The sequence below is a fragment of the Aulostomus chinensis genome, chromosome 23, assembly GCF_037954235.1.
Source record: "Aulostomus chinensis isolate RoL2024-O1b breed Wild chromosome 23, RoL_Achi_v1.0, whole genome shotgun sequence".
Lineage (NCBI taxonomy): Eukaryota > Metazoa > Chordata > Actinopteri > Syngnathiformes > Aulostomidae > Aulostomus > Aulostomus chinensis.
Genome location: NC_141342.1, coordinates 9,913,651 through 9,922,560, shown reverse-complemented (window position 1 = coordinate 9,922,560; position 8,910 = coordinate 9,913,651).

The following is an 8,910-nucleotide window of genomic DNA, read 5'->3' as shown; positions in this document are numbered from 1 at the left end:
TGCCTCCTCTACCTCTACCCGCCCCCTCCCTTCCTTCCTCTTTACTCCACACCCAGCTGAAACACTATTACCCGCACCTCAGCAATGTATGTGTGTGTGGTTTACTGTGTTAAAACCGTTGTCTCTCACTTTGCATTACACACACACGCACGCACGCACGCACACACACACACACACACACACACACACAATACTCTTTGTGCTCATATCTTTGTGAGGACTTTCATTGACACTATGCATTTCCAAGCCCTCACCCTAACCCATCTCAACTGACTGCCTGACCCTAACCCTGACCCTCAACCTAACAAGAACCTGATTCTAACCTCGATCCTAAAACCAATTCTTGACCTTCAAACGGCCCTTTGAAGATGTGAGGACCGGCTAAAATGTCCTCACTCTGTTGGTTAAATACGCATTCTAGTCCTCAATATGTGGCAAGTACAAGAACACATCTACTACAGTGGCATGTAGAAGTATACACAAATTCACATTCACACAAGTAGATCAATCAATATTGAACCGTTGTTTTGCCGAAATCACTTTGCCATGAAGTATTATAGCGTCATAGCACCTTAACACCTCCATATAACCATGGATGCACAGTTTGGGATAATCCCATAACATTAAATGTGTTTTATTTTTGTGTAAGTGAGGAGACTATATTGTGAGACAAATGAAAAACTCCCCTAATCCCTCTAATAGACTCAAGGCCCGCCTTCACATGAGCTCTCTTGTGACAACACCCTCTGCATTGCTCGACTGCCTATCGCTCCGACTTCTTGCCCCCAATCGGCACTTCATTAAACCAATAATCCCTTTAGAGAGTTCATGGAACAGGCAAGGTTTTTTTTTTTTTTTTTTAAAAGCATCTTTCACTTTCTTTAAATCTCCCTGTTTTGCTTGTTTTTTCACGATTCGTCTCAAGAGACCAGCTGCAGGCTCACATACTCCTCATTTGCTTGTACCTCTACAGCAACGAGTAGTCTTTCATCAGGTCTGACGCCTTGACCTCCTCTAATAGATGAGACGAGCTCCCACTCTGCATCTCCTCACGAGCTTCTGCTGCAATTATTCTCTGCGAAACATCGCTGGAGAGGAATGTACGTTGGTTAACCAGGCTGGCTAGTGTTTTTATTTTCTGTGTCTCAGAGTGTAGAGGCATTCTGGTTTTTGAATACATTCTGCTACCTTGTTGTGGTCGACCGTTAAAAACACCTTAGAGTTGACATTCAGATGACAACATATACGACTCTGCTTTGATTCCAGGAAACGTGTGTGTTATGTATACCAAAACAGAGAAAACATGATGTATTCGTCAGTTTAAGGTGGACTCCGTTGATTCGATTCAACTCTCACAATCCGTCATTTCTCTGTTACGCCGCAAGAACAAAACGTTGCCCTGTACGTTCAGAATCGAACACTTTTTCACAGTCAACCAGTAAACCTGCACTTTTTGATGATCCGGCTTGTGAGTCAGCCCAAAGGTGAGCGCACAACATGCCAGTGTATACAGTGTCAACATCCTGTCGTCGCCCTGATCAAGATGTGCATCTAGAACCGCACTGACACTGACCAGATCATGACCATGCGATTCTGCCCAGCCTGACTCCCATCTGACTTCCCTGTTCATTATGTTCTCTGTGATTGATCGACATGATTTTTGCTGAAGGGCTGGTAAGTACATGATCCTTAAACTCATGTCTGGTCTGAGACACACCCTTTTCGATGTCTGAAAACTATCTCTTTGGAGAGGTCTCAGTCGATACTGACAGCATTTTTTTCCCTAAAAAAATACAGGCCTAACCCTGCATTAGATGTATGGCCATGAGTGGCCATCATTCATGTGATCCTTTTTTAGTACAAGAGCAGTGACTTTTAGACTCAGTTGAACTCTAACATTTCAGCAAAGGAAAAAAAAACGTGTTTCAGCCTCAAAATGTGTATTCCCCAGACCCAAGTGTGGGCCAACATCAGCCTGTGTGAACCACGAGGACATAGATCCGAGTGCAATTGCTGCTGCCCCCAGAGACCTCGGTTCTAGAATGCCCCTGCTCATGGCCCACACAACACACATGGAATGTAATTAGCAATTTATCTCCCAGTTTCCTGTTTTTTTTTTCCCCCCAAACCAAGGCCACCAACTATCCTCCCCCACTATTATCGCTCTATCCCATAAAGAAAACAAAAATCCTTCTTATTATTCCTATCTTTTTCCTTCTACTTCATATTATTCATTTAATTGAGGGGTTTAAGGCTGTAACATCCTCCTGCAGAGTTGTAGCTAGTTTTACATCCTGAATGGCTTCAGATTCCTCTCACCGGGGCTGATGGGATGGTGGGTGGGTGGGTGCTTTCTGGAGTTCCTGATGTAAACGTGTGATAGTAGAAATGGACCAGAGCAAATGTATAGACTGAGTGCAGCACTATGCTCCATAATGGTCCCACTAGACTTGCTCCCTGACTAGTCTGCACTTACTCAGTAGGCCTTGTGCAAAATTGTGAGTCGATGATGATGCTGTGATGTTAAAAATGCAGCCTGGAAATACACAAGCACATGTGTTGAGTTCCTATGAATATTAATCCGCATTATGGAAGAACATAACACACAGAGGAGGACATTGGTTGAATATGAAACACAGCACGCTCTCATCACTCCACAGCGAGGACAGAGCCAGCCGTTGCCATGGAGCTGGGAGTTGCTATGAAGCCAGTATGTTCTGGGCAGCGGTGGAAGACAGTGTGGTCTATTTAAACTCTGGCCAGGAGTCTTGTCGGGTTCAGATGACCTTTCACGGGAATAAAACTTGATCTTCTCTTTTCTGTCCACCAAACCCAAAAAGATTCACACTTTTACGTCACTGACACACAAGCACACGTTAACAAATGAAAAGCAGCTCCATAGCCACGTTCTTCCTCTACATTTATCCAGAGAAATTGGCACATCTCAGGGAGACAAAATATTTTCTTGCTGAGACTTGAACTGTATAGAACAAAGACTAATTTTAGAACAAAATTGTAGATAATTAATGAGCTTAATCTAATAATTTGTCATTTGTGTATGCCACGCTGTCGCCTGAACGACCCAGTCAGCCTCAGTCTCTGTTTTCACAGAATGAGATTATAAAAACCTGACGGCATTATCATAGCATCCTTTTGTCCACTCTCTCCTAACAAATGCCCATAACAGTCCAAACAACCGACGCCGGCTTATTTTATAATCACTTTTGGTATGTGGGGTGGGAGGATAAACTGACCGGCAGCATTATAGTGCCCCCTTACAAGCACCACAACAGTCTTGTTTGTACTCACATCATTAATGCATTTTTTTTTAAATGAACTGAACAGAAGAAATGAAAGCACTGGACAGGATTGGCAGCATTTTTCAGTGTTTCATATTCATTTACAGTGTACTGCTGCACATCTCTCATCAAAACTGACTTACTTGCTAGAGTAAACCTTATTTACTCACATATATAACTTGTGACCATATATATTGTTGGTTGTATCATCAATCTTGGAATACATCAGCTATGTCTGATGACCTGGTCTCTTGGAACAAGGGCCAGTATGTTGGGGTTCCTGTTTAGCCAGCAGATATCTGGTCCAAGACTTCCTGTTTGGTCCACCACTTGTCGATTACATTCTGTATAGCAACTTGAGACATTTGCATGGAGTTGAAAAATGACAAATACAAGCAGATTGTATCAAAAGTAGCCAGTTTATACTCAGATATGTATACAGATAAATTTAAAAAAATCATATGAAAAGTTAAATCGTCAGACTACAAACATTTCCATCTCTTGCGCTCCACGTTGACTGTTTATGTTGATGCAACCGAGGCTAGTTTTGACCAATCATGTCCGAGCATCTGAGGCTGCTCAAACGTGATTGGTCAAAGCTTATAGAACAGAAAACAAAAGCTTCCCTGTCCTGATAATTCTCCCTCATCCATAGGTGCTGTACTTCTGTACAGAATCTGTTTATAGAGTTTGCAATATCATGTTTAGATTAACAAACATAGTGAAAAATGCAAGAAACTTCTTTTATTCACACTACTTATCCTGGAGAGAGAGAAAGAGAGAGAGAGAGAGAGACATACACACACACACACACACACACACACAGTTATTCATGTACAAATCTTGGGATTCAAGGTGATGTAATGCAGGATGGAATAACCATTATCACAGTCCCCATTGGTCCGCCACATGTTTGGACCATAAAGCTAATATGAAGCAAATGCTCTTCTGGTATATGATATGTTGCCATGCAGTTCCTCTGTGTGGTGTTTAATGACTTTGTCGGCTCTTATTCTCCCTTGCTATGTTGTCCAGGATGCACAATGTTCATTTTGGATGCACGTGTTCAACCTACACATATCGTATGCGTGTGGATGGCAACATTTGTAAATTCATGTCAGATCTGAGTGTCTTTATGTTTGTGTGGTTGGGGGGGTTGCATGTCAACATCCACATGTGCATTTTCTTTGACTGGTGTGGCAGGAAGGAAATGCAGCAGGGGTTTGGGACCCACGCAAGGTCTTGCTGTTCTTCGAGGCTCTAGTTTGTGTTTGAGTGTAGGAATGTATAGCCTGAGGAGGAAGGCGTGGCTCCGAAAAACTCTCCCAGTGTCCAGTGGCACCTGTTTTTCTGCTTAGCTTTCAGGCAGACAGATAGAGTGATGGTAGACAGCGGGACATACTCACTGTGTTGTGGAAACAAAACAGCTGTTACACAAAGTCAGGTTTTAACAACATGCACATATAATATAGTACATCTTCTGCAGTTCTTTCTCTGTTTGTTTTGCTATAACCAAATACCAGAAAGACTATGATACATTAAAATCCAGCGCCCTCGAAGCAGAGTGCTTCAGTCCTCTCCCAGGCTTAAAATACCCTTAAGAAGTCACTGAAATTACAAATGCCCTGTCTAAATCTTTCTTTCACTTCCTGGAAATGTGACATTAACAGGGTTAAGAATGTGAGTTAATGATTAATTTGTGAGAAAGTGATATTAAAACACTTTGTGTACTGTATTTAATCATTAGAAAGGGAGTAACATTCCTTCCCCTGCCTTTAGAGACACCTTTGTTCAAAATGAACTGCAGTAGATTGTTAGTGGAGGAGTCACTACAGGTAAAGAAGGAAATGTTTGAGGGGAGGACGGTTTAGCCTGGCTCTCTGCCCAGAAGACTGATAACCCCGGGCAGCAACTCACTGAAAGGCCCAGAGAAGTGATAACTTCAACAAAAAATACCTCAAACTATATATTTATATTCCATTCAGTTTGGCTTAGATGTGTGTCAACTAGAGAAAACAGATCTTGTAGGGATTTAGTAGGTGAAGGGGCTATCTCTCTGAAGCGTGACACCAGCCTGACCTTTACCCAGAGCTCAATCATTGCAGTGTTTTTCCTTCAGAGCAAGCCCAGTAAAGAAGAGAGGGAGTGGAAAAAAGATAGAAACTTAACATTGACATTAAGAGTAGGTCATCTATTTTAGCTAAAATGTCATGATTGTGAGAGATTTAAAAAAAAAAAAGTTCAAATTATGACAGAAAATATCTAAATTGAGTTAAGAAAAAAAGTCATAATTTGGGGCCCAGTTAGTACAAACACTTTTAGCTTTGTCTGAAGTTGAAGCTGGATGAGGGATTGTATTCTGGCGCGTCCGCGCTAGCTCAATAGTGCCTCCTCTGGTCGGTCACGGTGCCTGTAGCCTGCCATTAAAGACAAGGAAATTTAACTTAGAAGTAAGTTTTATATATATATATATATATATATATATATATATATATATATATATATATATATATATATATATATATATATATATATATATGATAAATTTATTTATTTATTTATACTTAGAGTATACATTTTATTTTATTGATTAATCAGACACTTTCTCAAGAAAAATTTGTTGTTTTTAGATTTAACGAAGTAATTAGGTCATTAATTCTAAAAAAAAAAAAAAAAATCTCCAGTGAACTGTCCTGTTCAATAATGATTATTTATCTCATAATTTTGATTTGCTGTTGGAATATTATTATTATCAAGGGTACGTTTCTCCTTATTCTTTTAGTGGCAGAAAAAGGCTTCCATATATATTGGGTAGGACTGGCAAGTGCATATCAACCAGGTTAAGATTGTACTCCACTCAGAAGTGATTCTTAACAACCGCATGAAGGCCACGCAATCTCTTGACTGCAATGTTTGCCAAAGGTGCAGTTATTGGTTCTCTGCTTTATTACCTTTATGGATACAGAGCAGAAACACACACATGCGACTGTGTTTTTATTCTAGTTAATACAGCTGTCTTAGGGTAAAATATTACAAAAGGACAGGGCTTATCTGCACACAGTTGTCTCTAGAAGTCCCATTGACAAGAAGTAATCCTGTTAACATTCACTTAACTCAATCGTTACCAGCCCCTCGATTCGTCACCTAGCATAATAGGTGAATATATAGAGCAGTAAATCTGATGCATGGTTCTGTGACTGAGCTTAATGTAATGTGGTGGACAGACCAGTGAATGATGGCACAATCTAGCAGGTAACTGCAGTAAATCTGATGAGTAAACACGACACAATCTCACTCCCGCACGGCCTACCTCCCCTCCTGTACTCATGCGAGATCCTGTGATTTACAACGCTCTGTATAAAGCTGCGTCTCCCCTTCTATTTTTTTTTTCAGTTTATGTATGAGCAAGAAAACAGGCTGTAAAAGGCTGTAAAAGATCCGTTATCAAAAAGAAATCAAACAAAAGTAAATGGGAGGATTAGTGAACATGTAATAATGACAGAAAAGGGGAAGCGTTTTTAAACATCTACGTGATGATAGTCATCCCATTTTGCCCAGATTTCGTCTTCTTTCTCACGTTGCTGTCGGCAAGTCAAGCCATCAAGTAGATAGAGTTGATTATGGTCATAAAAACATTCGCGTTGGCGGTGGTGATTCGCTGATGTCAGCATTTTGTTATCATGTTTGGTTTTTTTTTTAAACTCGTGTCCATAGTTATCTTCAGAAAGAGTTTCTTTACTTTCCCTGGTAAACTTACTCACCTAAAACTTGATAACTTAATCGCAACCTCTTTCTGTCTGATTGTGAGCTTCCTTTCTGTTTTGTTTTTTTTTTTTTTGGTACATCCTGGTTGATATGGCAACCGTAGCAGGAATCAGGGTAAACTAAAGATGCGATAGATAGCAGCATTGAGGGCCGGGAGGGTTTAGAATGACCTCCTTAAGGGCACTTTTTACTTAACATATTTAATTGCATCCTGTGATTTAAATGACTATTTTAGTACAAAACAATTTGTTTCTTTCCCATCGACTGCAAAATACGGAGTTTTGCTTTCTGAATAGCTTGCATGCCGTGTGACCTTAGAACACCAATTAAGAGCCAGTTATTAGAACTTCAATGTAAATACAGGACGCAACATTTATTGCACTTTATTCGCTCCTATATTTTATATGAATATTTCAGTGCAAAATTATATGTATTTTTCATACATGGCAAACTTGTGTTTCCTATTTTTTTATTAGCTTCAATGCTACTTGAAAGGGAGTCCAGATGAGTACCAACCCTGCATTTCACACGGGAAATGAAGGACCTCTTTTTATTGCCTCCAATGTTTTATATGAATAGTTTAGAGCAAAATTCATTGTTTTATTCAGATGTTCTTGTTTCGGTGGCTTCCATGTAACGCGCTCCAGGGAATCCCAAGTTAGCACCAATTTAAACTGGAAACACTGGTCCTATATTTCATATGAATTTTTCAGTGCAGAATTCAGTGTGTTTTTTTGTACAAGGCAAAATTTTGCTTTCTTTTTCTGTAGCTTCCATGTCATGTGACCAAGGGACTTCATAGTAGTTCAAGCAGCAGGTGAGGCTTAAGAATGCTGCTCTTAGTTTGTGGTTTTCCGTGACAAAATGATGACGGATAAAACAGGATTCGTCAGAAGAAGAGTTCAAATAATTGAAAGTGCTGATCATAGCATAGTCAGTGTGGAGGTGCACCTTCTTTAGTCACCACTTCCCTGTGAAATACTTCACCGATAGTATGTTGGGTGTCCGTGTGTGTGTCCGTGTGTGTGTGTGTGTGTGTGTGTGTGTGTGTGTGTGTGTGAATAAAGAGCCAGGCTTTTGTTTCCAATGACAAGTAGAGCAGAGAGAGAGAGAGAGAGAGAGGCTACAGACCTGCACATTTTCCACTCAATTGAATGGCCCTCTCAGATCATTAAATGTCCATTCATTAGCGAGGGACACTGGTAGGGACTCAGTAGCAAGGCAAACAGAGAGGCCTCTCTGGGGGGCACTGTCCCTCACGCTGCTGCCTGCCACTCTGGGTGGTACAAGCCATTTTTTAACACCTGAGACAACTCATGTCATGATAAAATAAAGAGTGAAGGCAACACGCACAATCACACTTTTTAGTAGACTAAAGGCCTTTGAAAACTGAGTTTGTATTTTTTCTTACATGTTAAAAAAAAAAATCTGTCAGGATTAAAAAAAGTGATACACAGAAACTTTGTACAGATTGCGAAAATTCGCAATATCCTGCCAAACAGTAATTGAGGTGTCACGTCTTTTGTTCGTCCTTTGCTTTCCCGTTCATTCCCCTACTGCAGGCTCCTCTACAATCCCCTGCCACAACTTGTCATTATACGCATTTTTATATTTGTTGTGATGTGTAGCCGTGAGTTTAGTTTCCTTTCATGGCGATACAGCCTGTGCGGGGTAAACAACTCTTAAAATCCCCTAGATTCAAGAACATAGAAACCGGCAAACTGGCCGCTATAACGATGTTTAATTACATTTAATGGTACATTTTTTACTATAAAGATGATAAAACATCAGGCCTCATACGGTTCTTTTGAATTGAGTTCTTCTTCTTTTGAATTTCTTTTGTTTT